The 13,476-nt window shown below is 44.2% G+C and overlaps 1 protein-coding gene across 2 annotated transcripts in view; it reads left to right on the top strand.

Annotated features, from left to right (window-relative positions):
* Positions 1–5,816: 5,816 nt before the first annotated feature.
* The window catches only part of LOC141121593 (uncharacterized), a 243,927-nt gene continuing 236,267 nt past the window's right edge, over positions 5,817–13,476 (top strand). For both annotated transcript variants that reach the window (XM_073611238.1, XM_073611239.1), the window contains exon 1: positions 5,817–5,936. The gene's annotated coding sequence lies outside the window, so the exon portion shown is untranslated. The remainder of the gene's footprint in view (positions 5,937–13,476) is intronic.

The raw sequence follows: 13,476 nt of genomic DNA on the forward strand, positions 1-13,476 counted from the left end.
ACACGAAACATCTTCATCCAGACACTGCTGCGTATACTTTATTAGAGAAACTGAATGACAATGGAGATAAAGAACAAGCCCATGATGGCACAGAAGTCCTAAACACGGATATTGAGTTGACTGAGCATACCGAGGACAGCATAAACGTATCAGCATGTGATAATGCTGGGAGTGACTCTCAACTGGACACCAATCCTACGGCTGATGAGCCAGCAGTTACTTTCTGTCGCTATGGCCGAGCTATTAAACCAAAGATATGGAGGGACTTAGTCTCATATTAAATGTTTCGTACTTGAGAAGGAAGATGTAATGATGTGTATGCTTTATGTTATACTTCAAGTTCAATTGTTATGCCTAGTTCCTTATGCATGTTGTTGTCGGAAATTCCGATCGTGTGTACACAAATCCGACGGACAAAGTGCCACGCATGCTCAGAATAAATAAAGAGATGAAAGCTATTCGCCACTGCCCCGTTTATAGTCCCGACGTACGTGTTTTACGTCACCGCGTTCAGAACGATCGGATTTTCCGACAACTTTGTGTGACCGTGTGTATGCAAGACAAGTTTGAGCCAACATCTGTCGGAAAAAATCTTAGGATTTTGTTGTCGGAATGTCCGATCAATGTCCGACCGTGTGTACGGGGCATTAGTCATGTGATCTGGGGGCAGGGAGCAGTAGTTGTTGTGAAATGGATGGTGCTGATTAAACACGAGGCTCTTGTTCAAGCTCCTTGCTGTCTGCCTATACTTCGTGTTAATTCATCACATAAGGGACCACTACAATCCCTTTAAAACTGAACAGATATTAGTTACACAGATTCTGTGGCTGATTAAGGTGGTAATTAAACTCAGAGCCTTACCTGCATTAAATTAGCCCCAGAACCTGTGTAATTAATATGTGTTTGGTTTTAAAGGGATGAGGTGGCAACCCTAGATACATCACCTAGGGTTGCCACCTGTGCGGGATTCACCCGGACAGTCCAGGTTTTGAATCATCAGTCCAGGTTTCAGTCCCCCTGAAACCCAGACACATTATTCTCATAGGAGTGTAGCTCGGAACAGGGCCTGACAGGAGGGCGAGGGGGCATTATGCACGCTGCATTACTATTCTCTTTTGAGGGCCAAAAGGTGTCCCAGGTCTGTTATCCTATAGTATATACTAAAAAAAACCCAGCTGTGCACCACTAAAGTGTTTGGATATGGCTTGAAGAAAAAGTGGCAACCCTAACATCACCAGGTGATAGGTTGCCTATGGCCGGTGACTCCCTACTGACCGGTTTAAGTGGGAAGCTGCCAAATTTACTTATACCGCAGCTGGAGTTTCAACTTGGTTGAATACTCATTTAGTTTAGCCATTTGCTGACCCCCCCCCCCAGACAAGCCAAGTTGTGCACAAACATGGGTTCAGTGCAAACCCAGAGCTCATTGGTCCCTTATTGATGACCAATGGGAGAAGGACCCCCTTTTATCAGTAGTCAGTGGGAGAAGGACATTCTTACATCATCATGAAATCATTATTACTAAGAGACAGAGAGGGCAATCTGTAACCAAGACCTGAAGCGCCGAACAGTATGTTGTCTACCGGGCGCTCGGGTTCGGCACATCACGGATCTTGTGGACAGATTACTGGGAGGGGCTGGGGAAGACCCGGCTGTCATGGTGCACGTTGGCACCAATGACAAAGTCAGAGGCAGATGGAGTGTCCTAAAGAACGATTTTAGGGACTTAGGAGCTAAATTGAGGAAATGGACCTCCAAGGAATACTACCGGTACATCGAGCCACACCAGTAAGGCAGAGGGAGATTAGGGAAGTAAACAAGTGGCTGAAGAGCTGGTGTAGTAAGGTTTGGGTTCCTGGAGGACTGGGCCGACTTCTCAGTCGGTAACCGGTACTATAGAAGGGACGGACTGCACCTAAATGAGGAGGGTGCAGATCTGCTGGGAATGAAGATGGCCAAAAAGTTAGAGGGGTTTTTAAACTAGGCGATGGGGGGGAGGGTCCAGAGACAGTGATAGCCAGCGCGGAAGATATTCCAGAGGGTAGTATTGGGGGCATTAGTGGTAGGTTAACCAAAGCACAAAAACACAAGGTGAGTATAGTAGCAAGTCCTAGTTGCAATCTTGAAACACCCAATACGAGGACAATATGCGACCGGTCCAAACTATGTGGCATGTTCACCAATGCCAGGAGCATGGCGGACAAGATGGGTGAACTAGAGATACTGTTGTACAAGGAGGATTTGGATTTTGTGGGAATTTCAGAGACCTGGTTCAACAGCTCTCATGATTGGCTGGCAAACATTCAAGGGTATACCCTATACCGCAAGGATAGAGAGGGTAAAAAAGGGGGAGGGGTATGCCTATATATCAAGAATAATGTACAAGTGAATGTGAGAGATGACATCACTGAGGGAGCTAGAGAGGAGGTGGAATCCTTATGGGTAGAGCTCCAAAGGGATAAAGCTAAGGGGAAAATAATACTGGGAGTATGCTATAGGCCCCCAAACCTGAGGGAGGAAGTGGAGACGGATCTCCTATCACAAATTGGAGTAGCAGCAAGGAAGGGAAGTGTTATCATAATGGGGGATTTTAATTATCCAGACATAGACTGGGCGGAGGGAACCGCGCATTCATTTAAGGCTCGCCAGTTCCTTAATGTCTTGCAGGACAATTTTATGGGTCAGATGGTAGACGCACCAACTAGAAATAAAACATTACTGGATCTACTGATTACCAACAATACAGACCTGATCACAGATGTGGAAATACGGGACAATTTAGGTAACAGCGATCACAGGTCAATTAGTTTCAGTATAAATCACACAAATAGGGAACATAAAGGGAACACAAAGACACTGAATTTCAAAAGAGCCAACTTCCCTAAACTACAAACCTTGCTAAAAGGCATAAATTGGGATAAAATATTAGGAACAAAGAATACGGAGGAGAGATGGGTTTGCTTTAAGAGCATATTAAATAAGGGCATTAGCCAATGTATCCCATTGGGTAATAAATTTAAGAGAGCGAACAAAAATCCTGGATGGCTTAACTCCAATGTAAAAATGCATATAAAAGCAAAGGAGAAGGCCTTCAAAAAATACAAGGCTGAGGGATCATCATTAGCATTCAGACTTTATAAAGAATGCAACAAGAAATGTAAGGGTGCAATTAGGACGGCTAAGATAGAACATGAAAGACACATAGCGGAGGAGAGCAAAAAAAATCCCAAGAAATTCTTTAAGTATGTAAACAGTAAAAAAGGGAGGACAGACCATATTGGCCCCATAAAGAATGAGGAAGGACATCTGGTTACAAAGGATGGGGAGATGGCAAAGGTATTGAATTTATTCTTCTCCTCAGTCTTCACGAGTGAATCGGGGGGCTTCAGTAACCAAAACTGCAGTGTTTATCCTCATGACACAACACAGGAAGCACCTCCATGGTTAACAGAGGACGGAATTAAAATTAGACTTGAGAAACTTAACATTAATAAATCACCGGGACAAGATGGCTTGCATCCGAGGGTACTTAGGGAACTCAGTCAGGTGATTGCCAGACCGTTGTTCCTAATTTTTACAGACAATCTATTGACTGGAATGGTACCAGCTGATTGGAGAAAAGCCAATGTAGCACCAATATTTAAAAAGGGCCCAAAAAACATCCCTGGGAATTACAGACCAGTTAGCCTAACATCAATAGTATGTAAACTCTTGGAGAGGATGATAAGGGACTATATACAAGATTTTAGTAATAAGAACGATATCATTAGCAGTAATCAGCATGGATTTATGAAGAATCGTTCTTGCCAAACCAATCTATTAACCTTCTATGAGGAGGTGAGTTGCCATCTAGATAAAGGAAGGCCCGTAGACGTGGTGTATCTGGATTTTGCAAAAGCATTTGACACAGTTCCCCATAAACGTTTACTGTACAAAGTAAGGTCCGTTGGCATGGACCATAGGGTGAGTACCTGGATTGAAAACTGGCTACAAGGGCGTGTTCAGAGGGTGGTGATAAATGGGGAGTACTCGGAATGGTCAGGGGTGGGTAGTGGGGTCCCCCAGGGTTCTGTGCTGGGACCAATCCTATTTAATTTGTTTATAAACGACCTGGAGGATGGGATAAACAGTTCAATCTCTGTATTTGCAGACGATACTAAGCTAAGCAGGGCAATAACTTATCCGCAGGATGTGGAAACCTTGCAAAAAGACCTGAACAAATTAATGGAGTGGGCGACTACATGGCAAATGAGGTTCAATGTAGAAAAATGTAAAATAATGCATTTGGGTGGCAAAAATATGAATGCAATCTATACACTGGGGGGAGAACCTCTGGGGGAATCTAGGATGGAAAAGGACCTGGGGGTCCTAGTAGATGATAGGCTCAGCAATGGCATGCAATGCCAAGCTGCTGCTAATAAAGCAAACAGAATATTGGCATGCATTAAAAGGGGGATCAACTCCAGAGATAAAACAATAATTCTCCCGCTCTACAAGACTCTGGTCCGGCCGCACCTGGAGTATGCTGTCCAGTTCTGGGCACCGGTCCTCAGGAGGGATGTACTGGAAATGGAGCGAGTACAAAGAAGGGCAACAAAGCTAATAAAGGGTCTGGAGGATCTTAGTTATGAGGAAAGGTTGCGAGCGCTGAACTTATTCTCTCTGGAGAGGAGACGCTTGAGAGGGGATATGATTTCAATTTACAAATACCGTACTGGTGACCCCACAATAGGGATAAAACTTTTTCGCAGAAGAGAGTTTAATAAGACTCGTGGCCACTCATTACAATTAGAAGAAAAGAGGTTTAACCTTAAACTACGTAGAGGGTTCTTTACTGTAAGAGTGGCAAGGATGTGGAATTCCCTTCCACAGGCGGTGGTCTCAGTGGGGAGCATCGATAGCTTCAAGAAACTATTAGATAATCACCTGAATGACCGCAACATACAGGGATATGTAATGTAATACTGACACATAATCACACACATAGGTTGGACTTGATGGACTTGTGTCTTTTTTCAACCTCACCTACTATGTAACTATGTAACTATGTAACAGAAATTGTTTATTGCTCAAGGAACCCCTAGAAACCTTTGGAGGAACCCTGGCCGAGAAAGGCTGGACTAGGCAGTAATATATTTATATCCCCCTTGGTGGGAGTAGAGATGACCCTATCTATAAGAATGGGGCAGCAGAGTGGCTAATTTATTAGTGCTTCCGCCTAGCAGCAGTAAGGTCGTCAGTTTGGATCCCAACCATGACACTACCTGCCTGGAGTTTGCATGTTCTCCCTGTGCCTGCGTGGGTTTCCTCCGGGTACTCCTGTTTCCTCCCACACTCCAAAGACATGCTGGAAGGATTAATTGTCTAAACTGGCCCTAGTATGTGTAGGGTTGCCACCTCATCCCTTTAAACCCAAATGCATATTAATTACACAGGTTCTGTGGCTGATTAAGGTGGTAAATAAACTCACTTGGTGCCTTATCTACATTAAATTAGCCCCAGAACCCGTGTAATTAATATGTGTTCGGGTTTAAAGGGATGAGGTGGCAACCCTAAGTATGTGTACGTATGAACATGAGTTAGGGACCTTAGATTGTAAGCTCTATGAGGGCAGAGACTGATGTGAATGTACAACATATATGTAAAGTGCTGTGTAAATTGACGGTGCTATATAAGTACTTGCAATAAATAAATAATATGCAGTACATACACACACAGCACAATGTCGTGTTCACACTACAAGATGTTTCTCAGGGCTGCAGTTCCTCTGAGCTCCACAAGATGGTGATCTCACCTCTACCCAGACAGGAAGTCTCTATGGAATACAGACAGGAAGTGATGTCAGGTAGAGACAGGAAGTGATGTCAGGTTCAGACAAGGAATTCCATATGGTACAACATAAAGAGGAGACATTGCTGGAACTGGCAGCAGAGGAGGTAATAAGATCTTATTTTCTATTTACACCCAGTAACCCCCCGTCATGTCCGTCCTCTTCCTCCATAGTCACTGTGATGTCTTTTATCTCCAGCAGATGATGATACACACATATATAGTGTGGAAACCTAGATTAACCCCTTCAGGGGCAGAACATTTCCCCACTTACAGGGCCGGAACATTCTCCTCATTTTGGAGTAAAATTATAGAAATATATAGTTACATAGTAGGTGAGGTTGAAAAAAAGACACAAGTCCATCAAGTCCAACCTATGTGTGTGATTATATGTCAGTATTACATTACATATCCCTGTATATTGCGGTCATTCAGGTGCTTATCTAATAGTTTTTTAAACTATCAATGCTCCCCGCTGAGACCACCGCCTGTGGAAGGGAATTCCACATTCTTGCCGCTCTTACAGTAAAGAACCCTCTACACAGTTTAAGGTTAAACCTCTTTTCTTCTAATTTTAATGAGTGGCCATAAGTCTTATTAAACTCCCTTCTGCGAAAGAGTTTTATCCCTATTGTGGGGTCACCAGTACAGTATTTGTAAATTGAAATCATATCCCCTCTCATGCGTCTCTTCTCCAGAGAGAATAAGTTCAGCGCTCGCAACCTTTCCTCATAACTAAGATCCTCCAGACCCTTTATTAGCTTTGTTGCCCTTCTTTGTACTCGCTCCATCTCCAGTACATCCTTCCTGAGGACTGGTGCCCAGAACTGGACGGCATACTTCAGGTGCAGCCGGACCAGAGTCTTGTAGAGCGGGAGAATTATCATTTTATCACTGGAATTAATCCCCTTTTTAATGCATGCCACTATTCTGTTTGCTTTGTTAGCAGCAGCTTGGCATTGCATGCCATTGCTGAGCCTATCATCTACTAGGACCCCCAGGTCCTTTTCCATCCTAGATTCCCCCAGAGGTTCTCCCCCCAGTGTATAGATTGCATTCATATTTGTGCCACCCAAATGCATTATTTTACATTTTTCTACATTGAACCTCATTTGCCATGTAGTCGCCCACCCCATTAATTTGATCAGATCTTCTTGCAAGGTTTCCACATCCTGCGGAGAAGTTATTGCCCTGCTTAGCTTAGTATCGTCTGCAAATACAGAGATTGAACTGTTTATCCCATCCTCCAGGTCGTTTATGAACAAATGAAATAGGATTGGTCCCAGCACAGAAACCTGGGGGACCCCACTACCCACCCCTGACCATTCTGAGTACTCCCCATTTATCACCACCCTCTGAACTCGCCCTTGTAGCCAGTTTTCAATCCATGTACTCACCCTATGGTCCATGCCAATGGACCTTATTTTGTACAGTAAACGTTTATGGGGAACTGTGTCAAATGCTTTTGCAAAATCCAGATACACCACGTCTACGGGCCTTCCTTTATCTAGATGGCAACTCACCTCCTCATAGAAGGTTAATAGATTGGTTTGGCAAGAACGATTCTTCATGAATCCATGCTGATTACTGCTAATGATACAGTTTTCCTTACTAAAATCTTGTATATAGTCCCTTATCATCCCCTCCAAGTGCTTGCATACTATTGATGTTAGGCTAACTGGTCTGTAATTCACAGGGATGTATTTTGGCCCTTTTTTAAATATTGGTACTACATTGGCTTTTCTGCAATCAGCTGGTACCATCCCAGTCAGTAGACTGTCAGTAAAAATTAGGAACAATGGTCTGGCAATTTCTTGAATTCCCCAAGTACCCTCGGGTGCAAGCCATCTGGTCCCGGTGATTTATTAATGTTAAGTTTCCAAAGTCTATTTCTAATTCTGTCCTCTGTTAGCTATGAGGGTGCTTCCTGTGATGTGTCATGAGGACAAACACTGCAGTTTTGGCTACTGAAGCCCCCCGAATGCCTTGTGAAGACTGAGGAGAAGAATAAATTCAATAGCTTCACCATCTCCCCATCCTTTCTTTATGGGGCCAATATGGTCTGTCCTCCCTTTTTTACTGTTTATATACTTAACCACTTGCTGCCCGCCCGGCATCATATGACGGCGGGACGGTGCAGCTGTCGTTATTGGCTGCCGTCATATGATGGCGCAGCCTTCCAGGCAGCCAAGGGGGCGCGCGCCGCCGGGTCCCGGTGCGCGTGCCCGGCGGCCGCGATGTAACCGAGCAGGACCGTGGATCTGTGTGTGTAAACACACAGATCCACGTCCTGTCAGATGGGAGGAGACCGATGGTGTGTTCCTTGTACAGAGGAACACCGATCGGTCTTCTCCCCTTGTGAGTCCCCTCCCCCCACAGTTAGAATCACTCCCTAGCAACATATTTAACCCTACAGCGCCCCCTCCTGGTTAACCCCTTCATTGCCAGTCACATTTATACAGTAATCAATGCATTTTTATAGCACGGATCGCTGTATAAATGTGAATGGTCCCAAAAATGTGTCAAAATTGTCTGATGTGTCCGCCGCAATATCGCAGTCACGATAAAAATCGCAGATCGCCACCATTACTGGTAAAAAAAAGATAATAATAAAAATGCTATAAATCTATCCCCTTATTTTGTAGACGCTATAACTTTTGCGCAAACCAATAAATATATGCTTATTACGATATTTTTTACCAAAAATTTGTAGAAGAATATGTATCGGCCTAAACCGAGGAAAAAATTTGTTTAAAAAAAAAAAATTTGGATATTTATTATAGCAAAAAGTAAAAAATATTGTGTTTTTTTCAAACTTGTCACTCTTGTTTTGTTTATAGCACAAGAAATTAAAAACGCAGGGGTGATCAAATACCACCAAAAGAAAGCTCTATTAGTGGGGAAAAAAGGATAAAAATTTCATTTGGGTACAGTGTTGCATGACCGCGCAATTGTTATTCAAAGTGCGACAGCGCTGAAAGCTGAAAATTGGCTTGGGCAGGAAGGGGGTGAAAATGCCCTGTATGGAAGTGGTTAAAGAATTTCTTGGGATTTTTTTTGCTCTCCTCCGCTATGTGTCTTTTGTGTTCTATCTTTGCATCCCTAATTGCACCCTTACATATCTTGTTGCATTCTTTATAAAGTCTGAATGCTGATGATGATCCATCAGCCTTGTATTTTTTTAAGGCCTTCTCCTTTGCTTTTATATGCATTTTTACATTGGAGTTAAGCCATGCAGGACTTTTGTTCGCTCTTTTAAATGTATTTCCCAATGGGATGCACTGGCTAATGGCCTTATTTAATATGCTCTTAAAGCAAACCCATCTCTCCTTGTTTCTAAGATTTTATCCCAATTTATATCTTCTAGCAAGGTTTGTAGTTTAGGGAAGTTGGCTCTTTTGAAATTCAGTGTCTTTGTATTCCCCTTATGTTTCCTATTTGTGTGATTTATACTGAAGCCAATTGACCTGTGATCGCTGTTTCCTAAATTGCCCCGTATTTCCACATCCGTGATCAGGTCTGTATTGTTGGTAATCAGTAGATCCAGTAAAGCTTTTTTTCTAGTTGGTGCATCTACCATCTGACCCATAAAATTGTCCTGCAAGACATTTAGGAACTGGCGAGCCTTAAGTGAATGCGTGGTTCCCTCCTCCCAGTCTATGTCTGGATAATTAAAATCCCCCATTATGATAACACTTCCCATTCTTGCTGCTAATCCATATTGTGATAGGAGGTCTGTCTCCCCTTCCTCCCTCAGGTTAGGGGGCCTATGGCATACTCCCAGTATTATTTTCCCCTTAGCTTCATCCCTTTGGAGCTCTACCCATAAGGATTCCACCTCCTCCCTAGCTCCCTTATTGATGTCATCTCTCACATTCACTTGTACATTATTCTTGATATATAGGCATACCCCCCCCCCCTTTTTTTACCCTCTCTATCCCTGCGATAAAGGGAATACCCTTGAATGGTTGCCAGCCAGTCATGAGAGCTGTTGAACAGGTCTCTGAAAAGTATCTCTAGTTCCCCCATCTTGTCTGCCAGGCTCCTGGCATTGGTGAACATGCCACATAGTTTAGACCGGTCACATACTGTCCTCTTATTGGGTGTTCCGAGATAGCAAATAGGACTTGTTACTATACTTACCTTGGGTTTATGTGCTTTAGTCAACCTACCACTAATGCCCCCAAATACTACCCTCTGGAATATGTTCATTGCTGACTATCTCTACCTCTGGACCCCCCCCCCCCCCCCGTCACCTAGTTTAAAAACCCCTCTAACTTTTTGGCCACCTTCACTCCCGGCAGATCCGCACCCTCCTCATTTAGGTGCAGTCCATCCCTTCTATAGAACTGGTGACCGACTGAGAAGTTGGCCCAGTTCTCTAGGAACCCAAACCTCAACTTACTACACCAGCTCCTCAGCCACTTGTTTACTTCCCTAATCTCCCTCTGCCTTTCTGGTGTGGCTCGATGTACTGGTAGTATTCCTGAGAATACTACCTTGGAGGTCCATTTTCTCAATTTAGCTCCTAAGTCCCTAAAATTGTTCTTTAGGACACTCCATCTTCCTCTGACTTTGTCATTGGTGCCAACGTGCACCATGACAGCCAGGTCTTCTCCAGCCCCTCCCAATAATCTGTCCACCAGATCCGTGATGTGCCGAACCCCAGTGCCCGGTAGACAACATAGGGTTCGGTGCTTCAGGTCTTTGTCACAGATTGCCCTCTCTGTCCTTATAAGAATTGAGTCCCCTACCACCAGAATCCTTGCCCTTCTCTCACCCCCCCCCCCCCCCCACTTTCACTGGAGGCCATGGTCCTTTGTAGGCCATGTATGGTCAAGATGGTCATTATCTTGTTTAGAACAAACAGAACTGACAATAAATAGACAAGACAATGACTATCCTGACCATACATGGTCTACAAAGGGCAACTATTACACAGGCAACAAATGGGCAATCATTACAATATGCAGCCAACACAACCGCACGTGTATCATTCAAATAAAGACATCACAAATGTAATAAATATCATGTGGTAACACATTATGACAAAGTCCCAAAGAGTGAAAAATCTTGAATGTGCAATAATTCCAATTTTCAATTGTGATTAGTGGTGCTCCATTGGAAGAAAGCCTCCACTGACCCCCCAAAGGGCAAACGCTCACTTCCACTAATGGACCCCCTGCTACAAAGGTCAAACGTGCATATTAATCAGGCAACAGAACCCAAGAGGAGCTGTGACCAAAGGCCAGGAGTTGCCATCTTCACTAGATCAGCCTGTGTATTATATAGCTCAGAGTAATACCTTACTGCTTCAGATAGTCACACATCCAGGAGAAGGGTCCAGCCAAAAGCCAGCAGGTTCCCCTTCCTGGACATCATGATGACCCTACATTGACCTCACAGCACTGCCTCAGAGCAAACAAGTCAAAGGAAGTGTAGCCGGGAGCGGACTACTCTAGTATGGATATAGCAGACTTTATCTTCATCCCTGCAAGCTACTCCTGTCTCCCTCTAGTGCTGAACTCAGATCATTTGCATCACACTTCTGAGCCATAAGGAAAAGCATTGTGGGATTCATAATCCCTTGTGCAGCCGTTACTGAATTGTTGAACCCTTTTCAGACTACATCTCCCAACAAGCCACCCACCAAATTGGGGGATTGAGGGGGAAGCTATAAAAGACGCTTTTATAGCTTCTCCCTCTCCAGCAGGCCTACGCTCTCTTCTTCCCGGGATCCATTGAATGAGCACCAGTCCCGTGGCCCAGCTGCTGGGATCGTGGTTTACCATGGCTCAGGGAGTCACAACTGTTCCTGCCCAAGAGGACTTGCTGTGCAACGCGACCCTGAGGACCTCCTGTGTCTCTCACTGATGATCGGGAGACCGCACAGCAGGTGCCAGCCCAGACTGCTGAGTCCGCATCTAAATGATCCACCGCATCCAGTTCCCTGCTAAATGGTGTACAGATCCTGCATCGCTTCCTGTGTGAGTACCAGCTGTCTTCAGGATCTGGTGAGCAGGCTCATTCCCAGGTGCCCCTTCTTGTCAGTAACATACAACACATGGACACTGCATGCAGACATCACAACCTGGATTGCCAAGGGATCTGCCACTTTGTCATACTTGTCATTCCCCTGCTGATTATTGAACCTTCTATTATTCTCTGAGGATTCCCTGTTTTACATCTTTGAGCTCCAACGCAGCCGGTGAAGACAGACTTCAGGCCTAACATTTGGACTACTTCTCTTTTCCTGCAACTATAGGGAAGTGTGACTGGTCCCTTTACAGCTCAGTCTCTCATTAGAATTAGAGCCACAGTAGGCCAGCCCTTCTCCCTCTTAGTAGCAACATAACCCATTTAAGTCACTTTGATCACTCAATTGCATTAAACATCAATAACAGTGTCTGTTATTGCTTTGTACATGTGAGTATTATTATTATCCATCACTGTCTGATTGCTATTTGTATATACCACTTTCTATATTAAGTTGCGCTATGCTCTCATGTAAGTGAATACTAGAAATAAACCGTAAAAATGCACAATTATATATATAAAGTGACTCCGTACATAAATAAAAGTTGATTGATTAACTGATTAGATCATGTTTTAAATAGTTCACTGTTTTAAGGTGATCTTCAAAAGTGAAATTAACACACAATACACCCAAGAGTCATGGTTAAAAGAGATAAAGACCTCCACCTCTGCACACACTGTCGCTTACCGACTCCAAATGATCTCCTATTACAAGAGATCCTTTTGAGAGATGGAACGGTGATCCCAGCGTCTTCACAGAATGTAATCTTTCAGGGGCACGTGTTGCCCATTGATCCCCAAAAAGACATAAAAACTTCCATAGCGTAAAATCCTAGGTTACTTTATTTAAATAAGAAAGTATTGCACAGTTAAAACAATAAGAGATTGCAGTATAAACGAGCCGGCTGGCTCTCGATAGCAGCCCGTCACTCCGGGACCTGCGTGAACGCGGTGACATCAGCACTTCGCTCCTCCCTATGCGTTTCGTCCCACCTGACATCGTCCTGGGGCCTGTTGAATGCCACTATGTGTCCAGGAACAACACATCACCGGTCAGGAATTTGAATCGTCTCCCACTCCATCCAAAACCCACGATGGTTGTATTCAGAGCTTACTCACCGTCAGTCTTATTCACACAAGAAAGGAAGCATTTGTATATACCAGACTGCTGAGTGTTCAATTCAACCGGTCTCGGGGGTGTTATCCCAGGGTTTGGCTGACTGACGCTCTTATACACCTTTTGTTGTTTGGTTAATACAGAAAGTCTGCTGAACTCAGTTTACATTGTGTCTGTGATTCATTTAAAGGGGTATACACTATGTCTGAACCTAGAGTGTCAGATGGGCTGGGAAGTTCCCAGGGTCAGGGCAGCACCAGAGGACAAGCAATATCTAGTGGCCCCCATGGGGGTAGTGCTACAGAAGGATCATATTTATCATTCCTTGTCTGCAGATCTAGTTGTAGCGCCCTGTCCTAGTTTGGATAAATTACATTTTTGGCTCTGCTGTACTCAGCTGAGCAGCAACTTATTTTCCAGGTCTGGTCAGGTCTGTCCCTAAGCCTGGTGGTTGATTGCATCTGCCTCTGCTAGAAGCTTCCAGAAATAGAGAA

Source organism: Aquarana catesbeiana, unplaced genomic scaffold, assembly GCF_042186555.1.
Source record: "Aquarana catesbeiana isolate 2022-GZ unplaced genomic scaffold, ASM4218655v1 unanchor226, whole genome shotgun sequence".
Lineage (NCBI taxonomy): Eukaryota > Metazoa > Chordata > Amphibia > Anura > Ranidae > Aquarana > Aquarana catesbeiana.